This window comes from Balaenoptera borealis, assembly GCF_965194805.1.
Source record: "Balaenoptera borealis genome assembly, chromosome: 9".
Taxonomy (NCBI): Eukaryota; Metazoa; Chordata; class Mammalia; order Artiodactyla; family Balaenopteridae; genus Balaenoptera; species Balaenoptera borealis.
The window spans coordinates 46,712,307-46,738,679 of NC_138873.1; the positions used below are offsets into that span (position 1 = coordinate 46,712,307).

Sequence of the window (26,373 nt, forward strand, 5' to 3'; positions counted from 1 at the left end):
TCTCTACGTCTGTGTCTCTATTTCTGCAACCAAATAGAAATTATTAAAATTAGTTATATTAAGATATATTACTAAGAACAGTTTAAATGCAAAACTGTCACAATTTCTATAGCTCAATTTCTAAACAAGATATTTTGAAATTTTTGATGATGATGACATCTTTCATAGTTTAAGGAGACCTTAGTAGATAGGATTGTTATCCCCATTTGTAAACCTATTTGAAACTTATGTGTTTGAAAGAATTTTTTGTTTTGTTTTGTTACTTAAAGCAGTTCCTCTATAGATGTTTCTAAAAGAACTCAAAGCAATACTGTTTATTGCAAAACTTTCTTATTTTCTTTGTGTGCACCTGCTGTTAGATTGGGCAGAGCTTAGAAAACTCAAAGCTTGGGGATCCAAGTAACACAGGAGGTTTAAGTTTGAAGTGATGCTTATTTGCAACATTGTGACCTTTGCAGGTGACATATACTAAAGGTACAAGTAGATGTTACGTACATATATATGGATATACATACACATGCAATTACACACACTTTTCTCTTTCTATAATTAGCATTTCTTTTTGATTCTCTCTATGTGTGTTGTGAACCTGATCACACTATTTTTTCCCTGAGATTCCATGTAGTATAAACCATGTAAGAGTTGAAGGGGAAGATTTTGGGGCTACATTTGGTGATGAATCCTTGGGATAAATCCATATGTCTAGTGTATTTGGCATTCCTCAGCTGTACAAAACAAGCAACCTTCCCACATTTCCTTTAAGATTAATATCAACACCTTATTCAGGGGTCAAGATGCAATAAATCTGTGCTTGCCACCCTAGTCCAACAGGGAGGCTTCCCTGATGAGGCTGACACCTTAACAATAGCTCATTCTTTTTCATCCCCTCAGCACTTAAGAGTTTCAAGTTGAATTTAGTTTTTTTGTAGATTGCCATTTTTCAAACCACACAATATGGTTTTGTTCCTACAACTGCCCCCAAATTGTTCTTTTCAAGGTTACCAACCATCGAAATTCTTGTCACCAAATTCAATAAACACTTGTCAATCAGTATCTTGTCTGTTCACAAGCTGTCAACATTGTGACTCACTCCATCCCCTGGGCTCCTCTGTTAACATTCAGTGTTTGTTTACCTCTTAACCCCATGGATAGTCCTCTTTCTTCAACGCTTCTATATTGGGTTGCCTCTCAAACCTGCTCTTCAAGATCTGCTGTCTTATTTAGTGAGAGGACCCATCCACCCAAGATGGTATGGATGGTATGATATTGTTGTCTGATAGATAAGACAGTTAGACACATCTGGATCCAAGATTTGTCTTTGCCATTTTGGGTGCTCTTGTGAAAATTACATCTCTGACTCTAAGCTTCTTCATCTGAGGTCGAGGTGGTAACAATTATGTCATAAGGTTATTATGAAGATTAAATAAGGTCAAGGATATGTACAACTAGCACAATGCCTAGTACATAGAAAACCTTTATTAAGTGTTAGGCTCTTCTTAATTTGTTCCTAATTTCTTTAGCTAGAAGTCATCTTGGACCCTTTTCTCCCTATAATTAAACTCCATGATACAACTGTTCACGAAGTGCTATTGATTTAACCTTCTAAAATTTTCTAAGATTCATTACCTCCATCTAGTCTCATGGTTTCCTTATTTATTGACTGGATCATTGTCACAGTTTCCCTGATCCACTTACAGCTAAAATAAAGTTTTAAAATGCAAATCTAATCTTGTCTGGACCCAATTTAAATTCTTCAGTGGCTCCCTGGAGAGTTCACAGTCAAGTCTGCCTCCACAGCATGGTGGGTGGAGAGCTTCCTGACCCGCTTTCCACTATCTCTTCAGAGTTAACTCCTGCTACTCCCCACCACAAATCACACCTGGATTTTCTTGAAAGTCTCCGACTGTCTTTAGCTTCCCATGTGTGGTTCTCATGCCTTAGACTCTGCCCATTCTCCTCTGATTCATCTGGTTAACCCCCAGACTTCCCTTAAAGTCAGCTCAGGCTTTTTCTCCTCTAGGAAGACATCCTGACGAGCCAGCCTGGTTTAAGTGCCCTTCCTTCCACTGTGGTTTCCACCGCCATGTGCATAGCATGGCCATAGCAGGGATTACATCATTTTTTCCTCATTGATTTCATTTCCAGTTTCCCTAGTAGCCTGGAAGCCCCTCGGGCTTCTTATAAGATATTCTTATCTCTTGGATATAATATATACCTTATACATGCTATGTCTCAATATGTGTAGGCTGGAAGCCCCTCGGGCTTCTTATAAGATATTCTTATCTCTTGGATATACTATATACCTTATACATGCTATGTCTCAATATGTGTATCTTGAATGAATGGAATGTTGAGTAATTCATTGTAATGAAGTAAAAATTGAATGAATGAATGAATGATTGGATGGATGGATGAATGAATGACTTGAAGTCTTCAGAATGGGCCAGACTGGCAGGCATTCTTTTCACAGGTTGGTTTCAATACCTGTTCACCCTTTTCTATTTGCCTAACTTTTGCCTTCCTCTCTGAGTTAAGTGCCCAGACTCCAAATCCCTTTAACACCCCATACATGTCTCTGTGTTAACACTTGCCACCATGTTCCTGACAAAAGATTGAACTAAATTAATGTCAGGGTTGTTTCTCAGTAGAGTCCAGAGTCTAGGCTCACCAGTGGGCTCTAGGGCTGTGGCCTTGTCTGATTTATCAACTGTACTTGTGGATATTATTATTAACCCTATTTAGAGATGAAGAAATCTGCTTAGAGAGGTGAAGTGACTTGCGCAAGCTTACAGGCTTCTGCAGTGGCAGAACTAAGATTTAATTTCCAAACGCCATGCTCTTCTACGCCCCTTCTAAGAGTCAAAAACAAAGTAGAAAAAGAATCACATTTTATTCATTTCAATTTTTATTCATGTAACTGCTGGATCTAAATCAATTATAGTCTAATTTCTGGTCCTTAACTAATATATGCAGTTCTCATTAGACATTTTGGACTAATGTTATGATTTCTTTTAACAAAGACAATCCAATATGAACCACTTCCCTATTGTGTATGATCAGTGAGGAGAAAGAAAAGAAATGGATTACAAAGTTTTACTCATAGTTTGTTGGTTTACAGACTGTTTCATATTGTTATTTATAATAATAAATGTATATATGGTGATTTCTAAGACAGTTTTATTCGTGCTGTGACTGACAACAGAAGATACTGAGATAAAATTAATTGTTTCACCTGAGTTGTTGTTAGGTTTTAGCTGAGCAATCACTTCTTTACCTCCTTTTCCCCCACTTTTTTTTCTTTCTTTCATTAAACCTTTGTTTCAGATCCCTATTTCTTCCGTATAGAAGGGAGGCTTCTAGATGAGGCCTTGTTTGGTTAGTTAATGACCTCACCTGGGCAAGTTCCCACCTTATCTTTTATGTCTTTTGTGTGCACTAGACAAATAAAACAGATGGGGAACAATATTTTGAGCCAAAGCACACAGTGCAGTTGGAAATACTTGCTGCGTGTAGCCATATCCGTGTTTATTGTTGTTCTAGATAATAGATGCTAAAACACAGACTGGAAGATAGGAGACCCTAAACATACTACCTCCTTTCTCACGTCCACACCTTTGGTCCTGCTGAGATTGCTACATGAACTGCCCTTTTCTCTGCCTCTTGGGTGAAGCAGAGTTCATCTTTAAAACCTTAGCTCTCTAGCAAACCCGTTCAGATCTGCCTCTGCAGAGGTAGCTGCTACCTCTTTTCAGCAGCACACTGGGTGTAGCTCAGAGGTAGTCACCACACTGAATAATAACCATCTCTTTGCACATTTGTCTTCTCTACTAGGTTGTGAGCACCTCGGGAGCAATAGATTGTGATTATTTCACAACCGGATCCTCAGAGCCAAGCTCTAGGTAAGGCAGACACATAGTAGTCAACTCAAGTGTTTGCTGAATAAATGTGAAGTCCTGTCCTTAGTCTGAGATGATGTAGTATTTGCAACCATTGAATCAGATGATGAAATCCTAAGCCGATCAATGAGGCAATGTTAAGAAAAATGACTAAGGTTCTTTGTATTTACCCAAAGTGTATTGAATGCAGTTATTTTAAAGACTGGGTAAACATTTTGATTGAAATGTGTTAGCTCTGTAGAGTGGGTTGGAGGAATAAAATGGCATAATGGCTAAGAATGTGCTGTTTGAAATCAGTATACCTGGGTTAAAAAACTAGTCTTGGTGCTTACGAGATTTGTGATATTGAACCCCTCTCTTGCATCAGTTCCATTGTCTGTAAAATGAGTACAATAATGCCCACCTCACAGAGTTAATTAGAAAATTAGAAAATGTCAGCAAAATTCTCTCCATGGTTCTCAGCACATAGTAAGCAGTGGATAAATTGTCTCTCTTGTTAGTGGACCATGTGCTCCTGAGGCACAACTTTGCTGCAGGGTTGTGTGATTTTGGTCCAAAAGTTTTGTTTGTTTTCAAATGTGCCCTGGTGTGTAGCTTGTTTGTAGGTGCTAGGATCTGACCTTAGCCTCCTGCTGACTTTGAGCCCAACTTTACAGATGACACTGAGTTTCACAGGATGACAAATAACAGAGGACCCATTTTGAGTGAGAATTGGCATTTTAAGGACAGACTTTTTCACTGTTCTCCTTCGCTTTGCACTTACATCTCTCCTGTCTCTTTCCTATTGCAAGACTTTCATCATAATGCTTGAAGATGAGGATGGGAGAGTAGATGACCATATACTCATCCAAACTCTGTTCCAGACATAAGCCTTATGTCCTAGGGGCTTGACCTGGGTACAGGACTGAAACCCCGGGAGCTTCTAAAGTATAGTGTGTAAAGCAGAAATTGATAGAGAAAACTAAGTAAACAGTTGAACTAGGGTGTCAATTCCAAAGTGTTGTTGTCAGTTCTACAAGCAGAATTCTGCTGTGAGGTAACATGATGGAAACGGGGGAAAGCAGAACTGAGAAATAAGGTTAAAGGAGGACAGAATAGCGCATATGGAGAGATTCCCTGACCCATGGAGCAAAATCACCAAAAGGTAGCATGGAATAATGGAAAGGTCAGAGGCTTTGAGACCAGACAGGCTGTATGACCCTAAGGCAATCCTCTAACCCCTTTGAGCCTCATTTGTTACATCTGTAACATAGAGATACTGGTGATGGTCTTACTGATTTTCTGGAGGATTGAGGAAGAAGGTGTACCTAGAGCATCCAGCACTTTCCAGGTACTCAGCCCTCAGGCCTGGCTTTGACAGAGGAGAGAACCATCAAGCTGCTAAACCCAACAGAGATCTCAGGAGAAAAGCAAGCTTTCCATTTCTGTAGTCTCTGGTCATCTCTTCTGATCCAGGCTAGTAAGATAGAGAGTGGAAAATCAGATGAAACATTGTTGATGTTTAAGAAGAGGGTGCTGATGAGTTTAGAATTTGTAATTGTTTTGGACTGCTAACCAGAAGGTTGGTTCTGATTGGGTGCTGCTGACGTAGGCTCTGACTCAATTCCTGTCTCTAATTTGCGGTGGAAGAATGGCAAATATGGAGTCCTAGAGGAAACATTGCCCCAGGATAAAGCTGTTTTCTCCTTAGAGATCCAGTGTCCACTTTCCTGATGGAGTGAGCCACCCTAGTTTGCCTAAACTCTTTTGGAGAAACCATGCAGTTTGGTATATACTCTAATTTCCTCCATGTGCAGGAATGAGCATGATAGGTCACCAGTATTTAATCAAAGTGTATCAAGCATATGTTGTTTGAAAACGTAGTTGAGTACTTTGGACAAATGGCAGTAATTATATAGAATAGCATGATACAGATGATAATGTGAAATTCAGATGCTACTGATTTTACTTAATGGTGTTTAATTCCATTCTTGGGAATAAATTAAGTTTGCTTCAACCTAATTGAAGACGCTTGATTGAGGTGCTTGTCTTGACTGACTTAGTGCTCAGCTAGGTGCATATGGAAAAAGGCAAAAGAAAACGGATAGTCAACAATAAGTTTCCGGGACTTGTGTGTGTTTCAAGCAGCATTAGATTTTTTCTTTTTTTTTTCTGAAAAACTGTTTTTACATTAGTCATTCATTTTTTTAAACTGTTTTAAATATCAGTGACTAAATATAGAAAGAGGAAACGGATATTGATAAATAAGAAATGCTCTTGATTCTTGAGAACCAAATGTTTGCTTGTTTCTCGCTTGTATTTCCAGAGTCACCTGCCAGGCTACAATTATTGGGGTTTTTAAAGGAAGGGTCTCATGTGAGAGAAACAATAAAATGAGAACATTTTATGACCAAAATTTAGCACAGTTCTTTTAATATACTGTTTCCCACTGGGTCCTGCAGGAGACATGATTGTAAATTAAGGGAAAAGCATTTAAAATATGTGTTCCCCGCACCTTTTCCCTAAGCGGGTTGTTTTCGGCTACTTTTGTACCCTGATTCATTTCCCACTCTCCCTCAATTTCACATACTTGAGTGCTGAATCTCTCTCTGCTTTTTGTTGTCTTTCTAGCAGAAGATAACTCTCCTAAATCAATAATCTGTTTTCATCTGAAATGATTTCCTCACATAAAGAAAATATCATTGAGGCATAATTATTAGAATAAGCCTCTTAACACAACTATGGAGAGAATTTTGGAGAGACTCTGGATCTGAAGATCTGTGTTTGAGTCTTGACCTGGCCACTTTTTTATGATCACTTTTGTGATCCTGGGAAAGTGACATCTTTTCTGAACCTCCGGTTTCTCTCAATGAAATGGGATAATACTTCACAGTGGTTATAAGAACTAAATGAAATAATGTCACAAAAGCAGAACTGCTTGTAAATTCCAGTTGAAAAGCTTTTAGCTTTGTTTCTCCTAAAGTACAGGGACAGTGTCTCCATCGTTTTTATCCTCAGCACTTAGCAATGAGCAGGCATACAGTAGGCCCACAGAAATGTCTGTTGAAGGAGTTAGTGATATCTTCACAGGTGCCTGCTTCATGTCAAGGCTTCTTTAACCATCTGTGAACTCCTCTGGGACCAATGTCAAACTTAGCAGTATGCTTCTCACAAATCCTGACACTGTTCCTGGCATAACGGCAGTTGTCTCCTGAGGATTCCAGAATGAATGGGCGGGGGGTGGGGTGGGGGGTGGGGTGGGCATGTTGGCAGCATGCTCTACTTCTGAGGGAAGCAAAATCTACCATGTCATATATGTTGGACCATTCTTTGTAACTATATCATTGAACAGAGAAGTCTTCAAACTTCTCTAATGACGTGGAAACCTAGACAAGCATTCATAATGAAAGAATCATGCATAACACTGGGAATAATAAATAATCCCAAAGAGATCACAGATGTTCTATCATAAGTACTTTAATAAACTTTATAAAACTGTTTCCAGGATAAATGCATTTCCTCTAATGGCAGTAATTAGAATCTGTAATAAAACTAAACAAAGAATTGGAAGAGATCATTTATTGTGGATCAACACAGTAGCTACATTTGCCCAGCTGCATTGTCTATAGCTTTGTAAAAGACGTATGAGTCAGGGTCATGGCATATGAGAACACTGTGCTGTATTCTTTCTTTCTTTCTTTCTTTCTTTCTTTCTTTCTTTCTTTCTTTCTTTCTTTCTTTCTTTGGCTGTGTTGGGTCTTCGTTGCTGCGTGTGGGCTTTCTCTACTTGTGGCGAGCGGGGCTACTCTTCGTTGTGGTGCGCGGGCTTCTCATTGTGGTGGCTTCTCTTGTTGTGGAGCACAGGCTCTAGGGCACGTGGGCTTCAGAAGTTGCAGCGTGTGGGTTCAGTAGTTGTGGCTCGTGGGCTCTAGAGTGCAGGCTCCGTAGTTGTGGTGCACGGGCTTAGCTGCTCCCTGGCATGTGGGATCTTCCCGGACCAGAGCTCGAACCCATGTCCCCTGCATTGGCAGGTGGATTCTATTTTTTTTTTTTAACATCTTTATTGGAGTATAATTGCTTTACAATGGTGTGTTAGTTTCTGCTTTATAACAAAGTGAATCAGTTAAACATATACATATGTTCCCATATCTCTTCCCTCTTGCGTCTCCCTCCCTCCCACCCTCCCTATCCCACCCCTCTAGGTGGTCGCAAAGCACCAAGCTGATCTCCCTGTGCTATGCGGCTGCTTCCCACTAGCTATCTATTTTACGTTTGGTAGTGTATATATGTCCATGCCACTCTCTCACTTTGTCACAGCTTACCCCTCCCCTTCCCCATATCCTCAAGTCCATTCTCTAGTAGGTCTGTGTCTTTATTCCCTTCTTGCCCCTAGGTTCTTCATGGCCTTTTTTTTTTTTTCTTAGATTCCATATATATGTGTTAGCATGCTAGCATGTTAGGTATTTGTTTTTCTCTTTCTGACTTACTTCACTCTGTGTGACAGACTCTAGGTCCATCCACCTCACTACAAATAACTCAATTTCGTTTCTTGTTATGGCTGAGTAATATTCCATTGTATGTATGTGCCACATCTTCTTTATGCATTCATCTGTTGATGGACACTTAGGTTGCTTTCATGTCCTGGCTATGGTAAATAGAGCTGCAGTGAACATTTTGGTACATGACCCTTTTTGAATTATGGTTTTCTCAGGGTATATGCCCAGTAGTGGGATTGCTGGGTTGTATGGTAGTTCTATTTTTAGTTTTTTAAGGAACCTCCATACTGATCTCTGTAGTGGCTGTATCAATATACATTCCCACCAATAGTGCAAGAGGGTTCCCTTTTCTCCACACCCTCTCCAGCATTTATTGTTTCTAGATTTTTTGATGATGGCCATTCTGACCGGTGTGAGATGATATCTCATTACAGTTTTGATTTGCATTTCTCGAATGATTAATGATGTTGAGCATTCTTTCATGTGTTTGTTGGCAATCTGTATATCTTCTTTGGAGAAATGTCTGTTTAGGTCTTCTGCCCATTTTTGGATTGGGTTGTTTGTTTTTTTGTTATTGAGCTGCATGAGCTGCTTGTAAATTTTGGAGATTAAACCTTTGTCAGTTGCTTCATTTGCAAATATTTTCTCCCATTCTGAGTGTTGTCTTTTTGTCTTGTTTATGGTTTCCTTTGCTGTACAAAAGCTTTTAAGTTTCATTACGTCCCATTTGTTTATTTGTGTTCTTATTTCCATTTCTGTAGGAGGTGGGTCAAAAAGGATCTTGCTGTGATTTATGTCATAGAGCGTTCTGGCTATGTTTTCCTCTAAGAGTTTGACAGTGTCTGGCCTTACATTTAGGTCTTTAATCCATTTTGAGTTTATTTTTGTGTATGGTGTTAGGGAGTGTTCTAATTTCATACTTTTACACGTACCTGTCCACTTTTCCCAGCACCACTTATTGAAGAGGCTGTCTTTTCTCCACTGTATATTCTTGCCTCCTTTATCAACAATAAGGTGACCATATGTGCGTGGGTTTATCTCTGGGCTTTCTATCCTGTTCCATTGATCTAAATTTCTGTTTTTGTTCCAGTACCATACTGCCTTGATTACTGTAGCTTTGTAGTATAGTCTGAAGTCAGGGAGCCTGATTCCTCCAGCTCCATTTTTCTTTCTCAAGATTGCTTTGGCTATTCGGGGTCTTTTGCGTTTCCATACAAATTGTGAAATTTTCTGTTCTAGTTCTGTGAAAAATGCCAGTGGTAGTTTGATAGGGATTGCATTGAATCTGTAGATTGCTTTGGGTAGTAGAGTCATTTTCACAATGTTGATTCTTCCAATCCAAGAACATGGTATATCTCTCCATCTATTTGTATCATCTTTAATTTCTTTCATCAGTGTCTTATAATTTTCTGCCTACAGGTCTTTTGTCTCCTTAGGTAGGTTTATTCCTAGATATTTTATTCTTTTTGTTGCAATGGTAAATGGGAGTGTTTTCTTAATTTCACTTTCAGATTTTTCATCATTAGTGTATAGGAATGCTAGAGATTTCTGTGCATTAATTTTGTATCCTGCTACTTTACCAAATTCATTGATTAGCTCTAGTAGTTTTCTGGTGGCATCTTTAGGATTCTCTATGTATAGTATCATGTCATCTGCAAACAGTGACAGCTTTACTTCTTTTCCGATTTGGATTCCTTTTGTTTCTTTTTCTTCTCTGATTGCTGTGGCTAAAACTTCCAAAACTATGTTGAATAATAGTGGTGAGAGTGGACAACCTTGTCTTGTTCCTGATCTTAGTGGAAATGGTTTCAGTTTTTCACCACTGAGGATGATGTTGTCTGTGGGTTTGTCATATATGGCCTTTATTATGTTGAGGAAAGTTCCCTGTATGCCTACTTTCTGCACGGTTTTTATCATAAATGGGTGTTGAATTTTGTCGAAAGCTTTCTCTGCATCGATTGAGATGATCATATGGTTTTTCTCCTTCAATTTGTTAATATGGTGTATCACATTGATTGATTTGCGTATATTGAAGAATCCTTGCATTCCTGGGATAAACCCCACTTGATCATGGTGTATGATCCTTTTAATGTGCTGTTGGGTTCCGTTTGCTAGTATTTTGTTGAGGATTTTTGCATCTATGTTCATCAGTGATATTGGCATGTAGTTTTCTTTCTTTGTGACACCTTTGTCTGGTTTTGGTATGAGGGTAATGGTGGCCTCTTAGAATGAGTTTGGGAGTGTTCCTCCCTCTTCTGTACTTTGGAAGAGTTTGAGAAGCGTAGGTGTTAGCTCTTCTCCAAATGTTTGATAGAATTCGCCTGTGAAGCCATCTGGTCCTGGGCTTTTGTTTGTTGGAAGATTTTTAATAGCAGTTTCAATTTCATTGCTTGTGATTGGTCTGTTCATATTTTCCATTTCTTCCTGGTTCAGTCTCAGGTGGTTGTGCATTTCTAAGAATTTTTCCATTTCTTCCAGGTTGTCCATTTTATTGGCAAAGAGTTGCTTTTAGTAATCTCTCATGATCCTTTGTATTTCTTCAGTGTCCGTTGTTACTTCTCCTTTTTCATTTCTAATTCTATTGATTTGAGTCTTCGCTCTTTTTTTTCTTGATGAGTCTGGCTAATGGTTTATCAATTTTGTTTATCTTCTCAAAGAACCAGCTTTTAGTTTTGTTGATCTTTGCTATCATTTCCTTCATTTCTTTTTCATTTATTTCTGATCTGATCTTTATGATTTCTTTCTTTCTGTTAACTTTGGGTTTTTTTTGTTCTTCTTTCTCTAATTGCTTTAGGTGTAAGGTTAGGTTGTTTATTTGAGATGTTTCCTGTTTCTTAAGGTAGGATTGTATTGCTATAGATTTCCCTCTTAGAACTGCTTCTGCTGCATCCCATAGGTTTTGAGTCGTCGTGTTTTCATTGTCATTTGTTTCTAGGTATTTTTTTATTTCCTCTTTGATTTCTTCAGTGATCTCTTAGTTATTAAGTAGTGTATTGTTTAGCCTCCATGTGCTTGTATTTTTTACAAATTTTTTCCTGTAATTGATATCTAGTCTCATAGCGTTGTGGTCGGAAAAGATACTTGATACGATTTCAATTTTCTTAAATTTACCAAAGCTTGATTTGTGACCCAAGATATGATCTATCCTGGAGAATGTTCCATGAGCACTTGAGAAGAATGTGTATTCTGTTGTTTTTGGATGGAATGTCCTATAAATATCAATTAAGTCCATCTTGTTTAATGTATCATTTAAAGCTTGTGTTTCCGTATTTATTTTCATTTTGGATGATCTGTCCATTGGTGAAAGTGGGGTGTTAAAGTCCCCTACTATGATTGTGTTACTGTCGATTTCCCCTTTTATGGCTGTTAGTATTTGCCATATGTATTGAGGTGCTCCTATGTTGGGTGCATAAATATTTACAATTGTTATATCTTTTTCTTGGGTCAATCCCTTGATCATTATGTAGTGTCCTTCTTTGTCTCTTGTAATAGTCTTTGTTTTAAAGTCTATTTTGTCTGATGTGAGAATTGCTACTCCAACTTTCTTTTGATTTCCATTTGCCTGGAATATCTTTTTCCATCCCCTCACTTTCAGTCTGTATGTGTCCCTAGGTCTGAAGTGGGTCTCTTATAGAGAGCATATATAAGGGTCTTGTTTCTGTATCCATTCAGCCAGTCTATGTCTTTTGGTTGGAGCATTTAATCCATTTACATTTAAGGTTGTTATCGATATGTATGTTCCTATTCCCATTTTCTTAATTGTTTTGGGTTTGTTATTGTAGGTCTTTTCCTTCTCTTGGGTTTCCTGCCTAGAGAAGTTCCTTTAGCATTTGCTGTTAAGCTGCTTTGGTGGTGCTGAATTCTCTTAGCTTTTGCTTGTCTGTAAAGCTTTTAATTTCTCCATCAAATCTGAATGAAATCCTTGCTAGGTAGAGTAATCTTGCTTGTAGGTTTTTCTCCTTCATCACTTTAAATATGTCCTGCCACTCCCTTCTGACTTGCAGAGTTTCTGCTGAAAGATCAGCTGTTAACCTTATGGGGATTCCCTTGTGTGTTATTTGTTGTTTTTCCCTTGCTGCTTTTAATATGTTTTCTTTGTATTTAATTTTTGATAGTTTGATTAATATGTGTCTTGGCGTGTTTCTCCTTGGATTTATCCTGTATGGGACTCTCTGTGCTTCCTGGACTTGATTAACTATTTCCTTTCCCATATTAGGGAAGTTTTCAACTATAATCTCTTCAAATATTTTCTCAGTCCCTTTCTTTTTCTCTTCTTCTAGGACCCCTATAATTCGAATGTTGGTGTGTTTAATGTTGTCCCAGAGGTCTCTGAGACTGTCTGTCCTCAGTTCTTTTCATTCTTTTTTCTTTATTCTGCTCTGCAGTAGTTATTTCCACTATTTTATCTTCCAGGTCACTTACCCATTCTTCTGCCTCAGTTATTCTGCTATTGATTCCTTCTAGAGAATTTTTAATTTCATTTATTGTGTTGTTCATCACTGTTTGTTTGCTCTTTAGTTCTTCTAGGTCCTTGTTAAACGTTTCTTGTATTTTCTCTATTCTATTTCCAAGATTTTAGATCATCTTTACTATCATTATTCTGAATTCTTTTTCAGGTAGACTGCCTGTTTCCTCTTCATTTGTTAGGTCTGGTGGGTTTTTACCTTGCTCCTTCATCTTCTGTGTTTTTTTCTGTCTTCTCATTTTGCTTAACTTACTGTGTTTGGGGTCTCCTTTTCGCAAGCTGCAGATTCGTAGTACCCATTGTTTTTGGTGTCTGCCCCCAGTGGCTAAGGTTGGTTCAGTGGGTTGTGTAGGCTTCCTGTTGGAGGGGACTAGTGCCTGTGTTCTGGCGGATGAGGCTGGATCTTGTCTTTCTGGTGGGCAGGTCCACGTCTGGTGGTGTGCTTTGGGGTGTCTGTGGCCTTATTATGATTTTAGGCAGCGTCTCTGCTAATGGATGGGGTTGTGTTCCTGTCTTGCTAGTTGTTTGGCATAGGGTGTCCAGCACTGTAGCTTGCTGGTCGTTGAGTGAAGGTGGGTCTTGACGTTGAGATGGAGATATTTGGGAGATTTTTGCCGTTTGATATTACGTGGACCTGGGAGGTCTCTTGTGGACCAGTGTCCTGAAGTTGGCTCTCCCACCTCAGAGGCACAGCCCTGATGCCTGGCTGGAGCACCAAGAGCCTTTCATCCACATGGCTCAGAATAAAAGCGAGAAAAAATAGAAAGAAAGAAAGAAAGAAAGAAAGAAAGAAAGAAAGAAAGAAGATAAAATAAAATAAAATTATTAAAATAAAAAATAAAAAATAATTATTAAGAAAAAATTTTAAACAGTAAAAAAAAAAAAAACAAAAAATGGACGGACAGAACCCTAGGACAAATGGTAAAAGCAAAGCTATACAGACAAAATCACACACAGAAGCATACACATACACACTCACAAAAGGAGAAAAAGGGAAAAAAAAAAAAATCTTTGCTCCCAAAGTCCACCTCCTCAATTTGGGATGATTCGTTGTCTATTCAGGTATTCCACAGATGCAGGTACATCAAGTTGTTTGTGGAGCTTTAATCCGCTGCTCCTGAGGCTGCTGGGAGTAATTTCCCTTTCTTTTCTTTGTTCGCACAGCTCCTGGGGGTCAGCTTTGGATTTGGCCCCGCCTCTGCGTGTAGGTCGCCTGAGGGCGTCTGTTCTTTGCTCACACAGGACGGGGTTAAAGGAGCAGCTGCTTCGGGGGCTCTGGCTCACTCAGGCCGGGGGGAGGGAGGGGTACGGATGCGGGGCAAGCCTGCGGCGGCAGAGGCCTGCGTGACGTTGCAGCAGCCTGAGGCGCACCGTGCGTTCTCCAGGGGAAGTTGCCCTGGATCACGGGAGCCGGGCAGTGGCGGGCTGCACAGGCTCCCTGGAGGGGCGGTGTGGAGAGTGAGCTGTGCTTGCACGCAGGCTTCTTGGTGGCGGCAGCAGCAGCCTTAGCATCTCATGCCCGCCTCTGGGGTCCGCGCTGATAGCCGCGGCTCGCGCCCGTCTCTGGAGCTCGTTTAGGCGGCGCTCTGAATCCCCTCTCCTCGCGCACCAGGAAACAAAGAGGCAAGAAAAAGTCTCTTGCCTCTTCGGCAGCTGCAGACTTTTTCCCGGTCTCCCTCCCGGCTAGCTGTGGCGCACTAGCCCCTTCAGGCTGTCTTCACGCCGCCAACCCCAGTCCTCTCCCTGGGATCCGACCTCCGAAGCCCGAGCCTCAGCTCCCAGCCCCCGCCTGCCCCAGCGGGTGAGCAGACAAGCCTCTCGGGCTGGTGAGTGCTGCTCGGCACCGATCCTCTGTGCGGGAATCTCTCCGCTTTGCCCTCTGCACCCCTGTGGCTGCGCTCTCCTCCTTGGCTCCAAAGCTTCCCCCCTCTGCCACCCGCAGTCTCTGCCCACGAAGGGGCTTCCTAGAGTGTGGAAACCTTTCCTCCTTCACAGCTCCCTCCCACTGGTGCAGGTCCCGTCCCTATTCTTTTGTCTCTGTTTTTTTCTTTTTTCTTTTGCCCTACCCAGGTACGTGAGGAGTTTCTTGCCTTTTGGGAGGTCTGAGGTCTTCTGACAGGCGGATTCTTAACCACTATACCACCAGGGAAGTCCTGTGCTGTATTCTTAAACCAGACCCTGTACAACTCACCTAATCATTTTTGTTTCTGTGTTGGCCTAAAGTCCAGAGCAATGGACTAGAGATAGGGGTTCCAATTCTTATTCTGCCATTAATTTATAAAGTGAAGAAAAGCAAGTCAATTAATGCCTCTGTGCCTTAATTACCTAAACTGTAAAATGGGTATTATAATATACTTGCCTTACCTACCTCTCAGGGTGGCTGTGAGGATTAAATGAAGGATTATAAGAAAGTGCTGGAAAATAAACAAAAATATCTCTTTACCCAGACATTTGGCAATGATTCTGGATATAGCAATCGCCAATTACAAGCCTAAATGGTTTCTTTCATAATCTTCAATGAAGATATTCCAACTGCCAAGCCTTCAATTTCAGTTGCTATGTTTTCTCTCCTGATAACCATGTTGTTTCAGTGTTATAATCTTTATAAATCTATTGTGAAAATCAGCTGATGGCTAACCCTTGTGAAAGTTGGAGCTTTGGCTGTTGAAAACCATACTAATAATGTTTGTTTAGTTTTTTTAGTAACTCATTTAAAGTTTTCAATCTCCTGGCAAAGAAAGTGCCTGTCTTGTTTATTACTTTATCTTCATTTTCTAGCGTAGGGCTGGGCATATAGTCTGTGCCTAATAATATTTATGAAATAAATGAATGATTTAACTCTATATTATTGAGTGATTTTTCCAAAAGAGTATTTTAAGCACACTACTGGTTTCTTTGACAAATTAACAGTTAACTTAGGAAGAAAAATGTTTTGAGTAGATGTGATCAGCCATCAGATAAATATTCAAATCATTAGGTTAAGAACCAAATACATGAGCTACTAATTTGATGGATATTGTCTGAGCTCAGGCTCCATGGTGGGCAGACCAAGAAGACCTGGAGCTGAAACCCAGTGACCTCAGGTGGAGCCGTAGCTCATAGGTGGAGTTGTCTGGGGACACATGAGCTCACAAAAGTTACTATTTTTTCTCTTTTATTTTTTCCTTATTAGTAGAATAACTTTTTCACAAAGGCTTAACAAATGTATTTGTACATTAAATGGATTTTTGATGTAAGACTTCATTTATTCAACACATTTTCAAGTGCCTTTTATTTATCAGGAGTTGGGCTATACGTTCAAGTTTAAAGGTGACTAAGAAAGACCTACTTCCTGCCCTTGTGGGTCTTATTGTAAGCTGATGATGCAGACACATAAACAAGCAAGTATGGCTTTGTGATAAGGACCATGGGAACACATAACAGGGTCACCTTAGAGATTAGGGTGGGAGAGAGGGTCAAAATAGGCTTTCTAGAGGAGATGCTGTCTAAGCAGAAAATGCAGAATTCCAGGAGGTATGAAAGGTGAACAAACAGTAGGGCTGGTCCATGGAGTTGGGGGAGGTGAGTTGTGCAAGAAATATTCCTTAGGAGTCACGTGGGATAGGTCACGCAGGGCCTTGAAAGCAGTGTTAGAGTTTAGATTTCATCATAAGACCAATCTCAAGCTCTTGTAGGAGTTTAAGCAGGTGGGTGATCAGATCAAGTTAGTTCTTTAAAGATTCTCCTGGCAGGTAGTGCAGATAATGCACTGGAGGGTGAGACTAAAGGGAAAGCTGTTGTAGTCACACAGGAAGGGAGGATTAGGGTTGGAACTGGGGTAGTGGCAGAGAAGCAGATGAATCTGAGAGAGCTCAAGGGATTGAATTTAAGGGTTACCGCAAATCCTTGCCAGGGATATGGCTGTGGATCTTAGTATAATGCAAGAGGGACCATGGGACTAGGGTTTTACAAGGCCATAAAAACTCACAAAGAGCAAGCTGTGTGATCTGTGGGGACAGACCCTCTGCAAGGCCACCTTCACGAGTATACAACCTGTGCAGTCACACAGAGCTTTAGAAAGGCAATGCACTTTTAATGGTTTAATGCTCTATTGTCGCCATTTTGAAATGCTTCATAGGTTTTGAACTGGGTCCCACAACTTATATAGCTGGTCTGGACATTACCACTGCGGTTACAATATGGTGGGTGTTCATAAAAAATCAGTTGAATGAAGGAATTCTTCTGTTTGTAGTAAACACCAGCAGTCAGCTTAGGAGTCACGAGGCAAGCAGGCAGTAGCGGGCTCCGCAAGGCAAACAGCTCCTTAACACCGGCCAGGTCTCCTGTGTCCTGCTGCAGGAGGGTAGAGAGGTCTGGAAAGTGTGTGCTGGCAGCTAAAGCCAAGCAGTCACGCCTCAGGGATTTCTAAGTTGGGTCTGCCTATCCAGCCAGCTGATTCAGCTTCTTAGGTCGTCTTTTCAATTACTTCTAGACACCAGTCTTTATTGAATACTTATTTAGATTATCCAGCAGTGATTTCTTTTTCCTACTGTGTTGACTTCTAGTTTTTTACATAGGTTACTGAGATCATCTCTGAATCCTTGATTTTCTTTTGTCTTCTTTTCCATGCCAAGCACCATGTCACTGCGTTCAAGTGGCATGCTGTATAATTATTTTTAGATCAAGTATAGTTACTGCTTCGATTGCTGAGAGCAAATTATATACTGTATATCCTGTAAGTCTGTTGTTAGATTTAGGTATAATAGAATTATTTTAATTTCTCTTTATGTTAACTCTTGAATTTTTCTCTTCTATATGTTTTCTTGCAGCCACCTCAGTCACCATCTTCACTGACACGTATCCTTCTGAAGAATCTTATTCCTTCCAGGCCCTTTCTACTTCAAACATTGCTGAAGGCCAGTCACTGGTTAAACTTGGTGTCTTAGTCCGTTTGAGCTGCTATAACAGAAATACCATTGCCTAGGTGCCTTGTAAACAATAGAAATTTATTTCTCACAGTTCTGGAGGCTGGGAAGTCCGAGATCAAAGTGCTTGCAGATTCAGTGTCTGCTTCCTGCTTCCTGGTTTCAGTTCTCACTGAGTCTTCACGTGACAGAAGGGGACAAGCAAGCTCTCTGAAGGCCCTTTTAAAGGGTACTAATCCCATTCATGGGGGCTCAGCCCTCATGACCAAATCACCTTCAAGAAACCCCACTCCTACTATGGTCACATATTGGGGGTTAGGATTTCATCATATGAATTTGGGGGCAGACACAAACATTCAGTCCACTTGGTAATTAAGAAGCCAAATAATGCCTTCATCTCACTTTTTTTTTTTTTTAATTAATTAATTATTTATTTATTTTTGGCTGTGTTGGGTCTTCGTTTCTGTGCCAGGGCTTTCTCTAGTTGCGGCGAGCGGGGGCCACTCTTCATCGCGGTGCGCGGGCCTCTCACTATCGCGGCCTCTCTTGTTGCGGAGCACAGGCTCCAGACGCGCAGGCTCAGTAGTTGTGGCTCACGGGCCCAGTTGCTCCGCGGCATGTGGGATCTTCCCAGACCAGGGCTCGAACCCGTGTCCCCTGCATTAGCAGGCAGATTCTCAACCACTGCGCCACCAGGGAAGCCCCTTCACCTCACTTTTAGAACCTGGGAGGTGAGGACCCAAAATGGAAAAGCAAGGACTTGGGAGTCACTGAAATCTTGGTTTGAATTCTAGTTCTGCCAGCATAAGTTGTGTTAATTTGGGCAGGTTATTTAATTTATTTGACCCTCAGTCTCTTTATCTGCAAAAAAGGGATAATAATGCCTATCCTGCAGGGCAATCTAGAAGAATAATTATGTTAATGTATAAACAAAGTCCAGTATACAATAGGAACTCAACAATGACATGTACTCTGGAAAATATATTCTGGAGTTTCTTCTTAAACCTTCTATAACTCAAGGAAGACATGAAATATTCTCATTGTGTACAAGGGAAGCAAGAGAATTCTATTTATTTTTATCTACCTATTTGTCTATCCATCTATCTATGTTTTATGTATATAATTTGATTTCTAAAGCTTACCTGCAGTATTTTCTCTTCTTTCATAAGGAAGGAGGACTCTACTTTAACTTTTTGAGAATTTTTGAATCTACATAAAAGTTCTGGTGTAATAAGCACTGATATACTTTTTCCTGAGGTTCATCAATTTTAATATGAATCAATTGTTAATAATCACTAATAAAATCTATTGTATACAGGCACTTTTTTGTTGAACCATCTGAAAGTAGTTGAAGACATCATAACCCTTCACCCTTAAATACTTCAGCACGTATCTCTTAAGCATAAGAACATTTTCCTATATAACCACACTGTATCACACCTAAGAAATTTAATATAAAAAAAGCCTTCCATTATTTTTGTTCATTCCCATCCCTCCAGCAAAGCAAGTCATTAAGAATTCTTGTCAGTCCTGGTGTTAGTTTCAATTCAGAGACAAATGTTCTCTGAAAGAGAGGGCAGCTTGGTTCTTGGAAGTTAGACCTCAGTCGATTGTTAAAAGTATGAACTAGCAGAGTGGAGACCCAATTCCTCACATATTTACGCTTATGTGTCTAACTCTTCTACTGAAGGCTATGCTTTATCCAGACTAGTTTTGTCCTTCCTCGGCGTCTCTTTACTTATCATGCTCACCTGTATCTCCCTCTTCCATTCCTGATTCTAAGGCCTTTCTTTTTCCACCTGTGGGAATTCTACCACACCCTCAGGTTTCACCTTGTCCGTGGACTTCCCTGAAGACAACAGCCCACACCTGTCAGCCTTCTCTGAATTGTTGCAGTACCCCTTGTATGCATCAATTTATTGAGCATTGTCTTACCTTGTTGTTCTCCAATTGTTTTATATGATTTTTATGAAACAAGATTTAGGCTCCATAAGGGCAAGGTCTTTGAGAACATAATAGGTGCTTGACAAATATGTGTTAATTGATGGTTTTATTTATAGCTGTGTACATCTTTGAGTAACAATAGCATTGAGCTGACTCAGTGTCTTTTAACTCAATAACATCCAGCCTTTGTCAACAAAAAATGTTTTTGCAACTAACACACTTGCCATCAGTTACAGTCACAGTTGCTTTGGATTATTGGCTTGTCTTTGTCAAAGGGTACAGATCCATCATTTGAGTCAAGATCAGTAGAGGCATTTTCATTTAGGCAGAGGTTTCAAAGCCAGCCGGATGTCAGGTACCAGGATATTATTCAGACTGCTATGTGGCCAGAATGATTCAGATGTTTAAGTAATTGAAATAACTGCAGTGTCACATGGTTTGCTTTGTTATTTCAACTGTATTATTGTTTGACTTGTAGAAAAAGCAGTTGTGTGCTCCTCCAACTCCTTTCTTTCTGGAATCTGTATTGTTTAAAGTATGAATTGATATTTTAATTGATTCAATTGGCTGTATTGGATCTGTTAACAGACATGATAAGTTTCCTAAAATTCTAGATTTTAGTTAATCATTTCTTAAAACTTTTAATAAGCCTTGTTTCCCCTTTTATGGAAACTGGGATAATTTTAGATAATTTGTATTTTTTTCTAAAATGCTAAGTAAATTTTCAGTCTCTCCAAAAAGGACAATTCGTTTAGTCATAAAATTACTCCATTTTGGCTATGTAATTTTGGTTTAAGTAAGAGCAGGAGGTTCTCTTTAACTTAGTATTTTTTTTTTTTTTTTTAAAGTATAGTGTCTGGACTGGGTCCTATCTGTAGACATTCAGATTTTTAATTGCTGCAGGGTGCGGCTCAGTCATCGGTACGTTGTCGTTGTTGTTTTTTTTTAATTAATTTATTAATTTATTTATTTTTGGCTGTGTTGGGTCTTCGTTTCTGTGCCAGGGCTTTCTCTAGTTGCGGCGAGCGGGGGCCACTCTTCATCGCGGTGCGCGGGCCTCTCACTATCGCGGCCTCTCTTGTTGCAGAGCACAGGCTCCAGACGCGCAGGCTCAGTAATTGTGGCTCACGGGCCCAGTCGCTCTGCGGCATGTGGGATCTTCCCAGACCAGGGCTCGAACCCGTGTCCGCTGTATTGGCAGGTGGATTCTCAACCACTGCACCACCAGGGAAGCCCAACTTAGTATATTTTTAAGTGTGCTTTTGACTGGAGCTTGTTATTATTCTCCAAGTTCTGATGCTCTTTTGATTGATGTATTTCCAGATTCCACAAATAAATCAATTCTCTGGAATTGAGTCTTCTCCTCTTAGCAGTTTTCAGGGGGTGCTTGTCCTGGTCTCGCCCTCCCAGTGCTGTGGCAGGTGGATGTTTTGGTCACCGGGTGACTGCCCTGGGGCTGGACCTCCTTGCTGAAGACCTTCCCCCACTCTTGTGTTCTGAATTGAGGAAGTCTGCTCTGTTCTGCACACATGCACTCAATGTTTAAACATACAAATGACGTTTTAGCTTTTTCCATACACCCACCTAAATTCAAATTCCACTGAATTTAGTATCAATAGAAGCAAAGCAAAACAAATACTATGGTTTAAAGCCAGTCCAATTCATTAATTTGTCTTCTCTGACAGTCACAATAATCAGTTTGACTGAAATGTTCATGGTTCAACCACTTTTTTTTTAAAAGATTTATTTATTGATTGATTGATTACTATGTTGGGTCTTCGTTTCTGTGCGAGGGCTTTCTCTAGTTGCGGCAAGCGGGGGCCACTCTTCATCGCAGTGCGCGGGCCTCTCACTATCGCGGCCTCTCTTGTTGCGGAGCACAGGCTCCAGATGCGCAGGCTCAGTAGCTGTGGCTCACAGGCCTAGTTGCTCCGCGGCATGTGGGATCGTCCCAGACCAGGGCACGAACCCGTGTCCCCTGCATTAGTAGGCAGATTCTCAACCACTGCGCCACCAGGGAAGCCTGTGGTTCAACCACTTTTGAGGACATACTTCTATAGAACTTCATTGTAATAAGTTTAGAAAGGTAGACTAAAGTGGCTCAGTCTATTATAATATGATGCTTTCTCATAACTTACCATTATTTATATTTATCTATTTTAAACTTCATTTAGATGCCAACTCAATTTGTTTTAATATTTGATAACTTATAGGACTGTGTTTTGGAATGGACACAATTGTTAGTCAGGTAAATGTCAAACTTGTTTCCTCCTGAATCTTTGTCCTATGTGACTTCATTTTTACTTTGATGCTAATGTCAGGGAGTGATAAAAATCCATTTACATACCTCTTTGGGGATGTCAGCTTTCATGCTGAAAGCTGTTCCTGTAACACTTAAATACATAAATTGTGGTGAACAGTTTATATGATGTGAGCAGCTAGCTTTTAAAAATTCCTCAGAATGTTTTGGTATTGAATTTAGATTCAAATAAGACATATTGGGTAAAAGAAAATGGAAATAAATAAGGTTTAAAATAATCAAGATTTACTGAACAACTGTACTTTAATACAAGGTAAAATAAAAAAGAATGTTAATATGTTATTTTTTTGAAGATTATTTAAAAATTGTCCATTTCTTATTTCTCTTACCCTCCTTTACACTTTCTGGCCTTTTCCAAGTCACTTTCATTGGAAAAGCCATGTATTTCTTAGAACAACCTACTATGTATGAGTATTTAGCTAAGGATTGAAACATGGATATTCTTACAGTACCAAAATTATTATTTTTTCTCTCTCTCTCTTGCCTTCCTGTCTCAAATGCCTGGAAAAATAGTCTATTCCTTGAACTAGGTCCTGAAGAATGTTTTTTTGGTTTTGTTTTTTAATCAGAACCATTTCCCATAGCATGATTCTTTATACTTATCTTAAATTCTTTTACTCTAGTTTCAGAGAAAATAAATTTAAGGGGGCTAAAATCTCTCATGGTCTCTTATCAAGTTGAAACCTTCTAAATTCTAATTTCAGTTTTCAGAATACATTCTCTTTTTTCTAAGTAGCCTGTGTGTTGATGTTCCTTCCGTAAATTTCACTATTTTTTTTAAATTTAATTTTTATTTATTTATTTTTGGCTGTGTTGGGTCTTCGTTTCTGTGCGAGGGCTTTCTCTAGTTGCCGCAAGCGGGGGCCACTCTTCATCGCGGTGCGCGGGCCTCTCACTATCGCGGCCTCTCTTGTTGCGGAGCACCGGCTCCAGACGCGCAGGCTCAGTAGTTGTGGCTCACGGGCCCAGTTGCTCCGCGGCATGTGGGATCTTCCCAGACCAGGGCTCGAACCCGTGTCCCCTGCATTGGCAGGCAGATTCTCAACCACTGTGCCACCAGGGAAGCCCAATTTTCACTCTTATTTCATTAATTTTGGGTTTTTCTCACTCAGCGCCCCACCCCCCCACAATGACAGATGTGTCCATATTGTCATCTTCCTCATCATTCTCCGCCTCATCATCTGAATCACTTCTTACCAAGACCTACATACTCGACAGGGTTTTAGGCCCTCCCTGTGCAGCATGTGCTATACTTACAGCAACCTACAAGGTTTTATAGATGAGGAAACTGAAGCTAAGATTGTGTGGCAGGCAGAATAGTGGCCCCAAAGTTGCCCACACTCTAATATCCAGAACTGTGAATATGTTACCTTACATGGTAAAAGGGACTTTGCAGATGTGATTAAGGTTCAGAATTTGAGATGGGGAGATTATCTGGGATTATCTGGGTGAGTCCAATCTAATCACATAAATCTTTAAATACAGAGAACTTTTCCTGGTGGGATTAGAGAGAATTGTGATGGAGGAGGAAGGTTGCTGGGTTTGAAGATGAAGGAATGGGCCATGAGGAAAAAATACAGACAGTCTCTAGAAGCTGGGAAAGGCAGGGAAACTGATTTTCCCTAGAGCTTCCAGAAGGAACACAGACCTTCCAACATCTTAGTTTTATTCTAGTGAGACTCATGTCAGACTTCTGCCCTCCAGAATTACAAGATGATACATTTGTATTGTTTAAGCCACTAAATTTGTGCTAACTTGTTATGGCAGCAATAGAAAACAAATGGATAGATTAAGTCACTTGTTTATGGTCACTTGTGTATGGGAGGGTCACATGTTTATGGGGGGGTATACTATTTCATTAACATTTAAATTTCACCATTAAACATCGAGCTCAAGTATATGCTGGCCATATGTTCAGAATTTTAAAATAAAGATAAATGGACAGACAGCTTTAAGGGTGCAATGTATTTAATATTACACAATATATTCAGCAGTTAGAGAAAATCTAGGGGGTGGTACCTTTATACACTTTGTAGCACAAGTATAGGGACAAGCCCTGCAAATGGAGGAAAAACGTGCCATTCAGGACTAAACAGAGGTCCTTGGTTGCTGACAGAATCTCCCCTTGACTTCCAACGTGAGACAAACCGAGGAGTCAGTATACAAAACCCACTGAATTCAGGACAAACAGTAACAGGATAGATTGGTAAGAGCCAATTTGAGTTGTAGGGGCCAGTCGGAAGGGAGCAGGCTGGAAATGTTGCAGCTCAAGTCCAGGATCTATAGATTAGAGCAGCAGTCTAGAGATAGAATGGTTACTGCATTCTTCTAAGCAAGTTCCTAAGGTGCTTTTTCCCAAACAGGGTGGTCACACAACTTTTTAATAGTTGGAGCCAAAACGTCATGCTCGTGGATCTATCTGGCCTTCCTCCATGCCATGCTGCTCTTGGTGGCCAGGACAGAGAACAGCTAGTTCTCTCAGCACATTGACTCTAAGCAAATCTTCTTCCATCATTCTTCTTTCCAGCCTCTGGGCTGCTAAGTCATCTGTGCTCTTCAATATCTAGCCCAGTGTACAATTCTTAATAGAACCCAGGTTATGAATGACAGTAGGAAAATTCACATAATCTATGTGAATAACCTATAGCACTCTATTAGCAATGAGTTTGAAAAGCAAGAGATGCAAATTGAAAAACTTTAATCTCTTTTGTGGTATTTGCTAACAAGAAAAAGGCCTTTGGTTCAACATTGTTACAAGAAAAGGTACATTCCATTCTGTTAGAATACATTCCAGCTTAAAATTACAAGTTAATTTAGTATCCAGTTTGTGTCACAGGCTGTAGCTAAATTTCATACCCACACACCATTTCACCACTCTCCTTATTTCACTGTCTCTCTATTGTTCTATATAGAGAGGAAAAACAAAGAAAGTGATTTGTAAATACTGACTAAACAAAGGGCACTTTAGAAAGGATTCTAAGAATTCCTTGTACTTGTATTACCATTACACTGAAGTTACCTTCTAAAGAGGCAAAGATTGAAGCTGAAAACATTCCAGCAGCATGCACACCTTGAGAAACTGCAGTGCTGCAAGTTAAGATTCAGGACAGAAAATAGCAGTAGAGTAGTAGAAAGAAGAAAGTGATTAGATGACTGAAATTATTTTAAAATAGTACTGAACATCTTGTTTTGTACAAAAATTTACGGAATAAAGTCTCTTCCTTTCCACTGTGGCAATGCCTGAAAATTATGTCTGAAAGCTGAATAATAAGCTTTGAGGTAAAGGATTAACAAATTCATAAATATCAAACAGCTTTTCTTCTCTAAGCATAAAGATTGCTAAATACCAGAATGGAATACTAAAGGAAATCGTGAACTACCTATTTATTTAAGAGTTCTTTTAAACAGTATGTGTTCTTTATCCATCAGTGATTATTAAAATAAGTCCAGTTCTCAATCTGGGAGAGTGGCTTTACCGAATCCTCAAGGTTTAATTTTTGTTGAATTATTCCATGACCACTTGTGGTAGGTACTGCCATCTTCCTGCGGCCTGACCTTGAGAACTGAGGAGGTTCCTTTAGATACAAAGGCATCCTCCTATCAGCATAAAGCTTTAAGGATAGCAAAGTATTAAAAAGAGTCAACTATCTTATTAAAAAAAAAAAAATTTATGGTCACAAGAGTTCATCAAACAAGGCCTGTCATCTAGGCCCTTCAGGTGCTAGCTGCTCGCTTTTTCTAATTTACAAAATTGACATGTGAACTATGATGCCAGAAAAGAGATTGGCCATGGTGTTCCAAGTGAGAATGGGGTTACAGGAGTGATGGTGACCATCTCCTCTTGGTTTTGACAACTTCTGTACACTCTATGGTAGAAGTTTCTACTTGAGATTGACCTGGGGATTCTTTAAGATGGAGAGCCTTGGGCTCTTTGGAATTTAACATTTTACAGCTGGAGCGAAGAGAAAATAAAGCAACATAGAAGTAAATATCTGGTCTAGTCCAAAGGTGCATTTTCTCCCAGATGACTCAATAAATTTACTTACCATAAAGAAATGCCTACTGCCATTATATATTTTAACTTGAGGATAATTATTTGTTACTTATTTTAAAATCAGTTTCTACGTATCTTCTTTCCTATGTAAGGTTGACATTTGTGTGTCTTTGCTTTCTTTCAATCTATAATAAGCTTCAATAAATACAGTACAGTGTATATTCAGAGATAAATGTATTCTATTTCTAGGCATTTGAATGGCAGCAACTTCCTCTTTTAAAACAAAGGAGCTGACTTTTTTCAAATGCCCCATCATGCCAGTGCTACTGAAATTCCTACTGCCCTGACTTTTTTGTTCCCTAGGTTGGGTGAGCG

At 39.9% G+C, this 26,373-nt stretch overlaps 2 long non-coding RNA genes across 4 annotated transcripts in view; one reads left to right on the plus strand and one right to left on the minus strand.

Moving 5' to 3' along the window:
- The window catches only part of LOC309634623, a 360,017-nt gene that overhangs the window by 252,712 nt on the left and 80,932 nt on the right, over positions 1 to 26,373 (minus strand). The window lies entirely within an intron of this gene.
- The window catches only part of LOC309634612, a 181,463-nt gene that overhangs the window by 118,586 nt on the left and 36,504 nt on the right, over positions 1 to 26,373 (plus strand). For all 3 annotated transcript variants that reach the window (XR_014248238.1, XR_014248239.1, XR_014248240.1), the window contains exon 4: positions 3,832 to 3,899. This is a non-coding gene — a long non-coding RNA (uncharacterized lncRNA). The remainder of the gene's footprint in view (positions 1 to 3,831; positions 3,900 to 26,373) is intronic.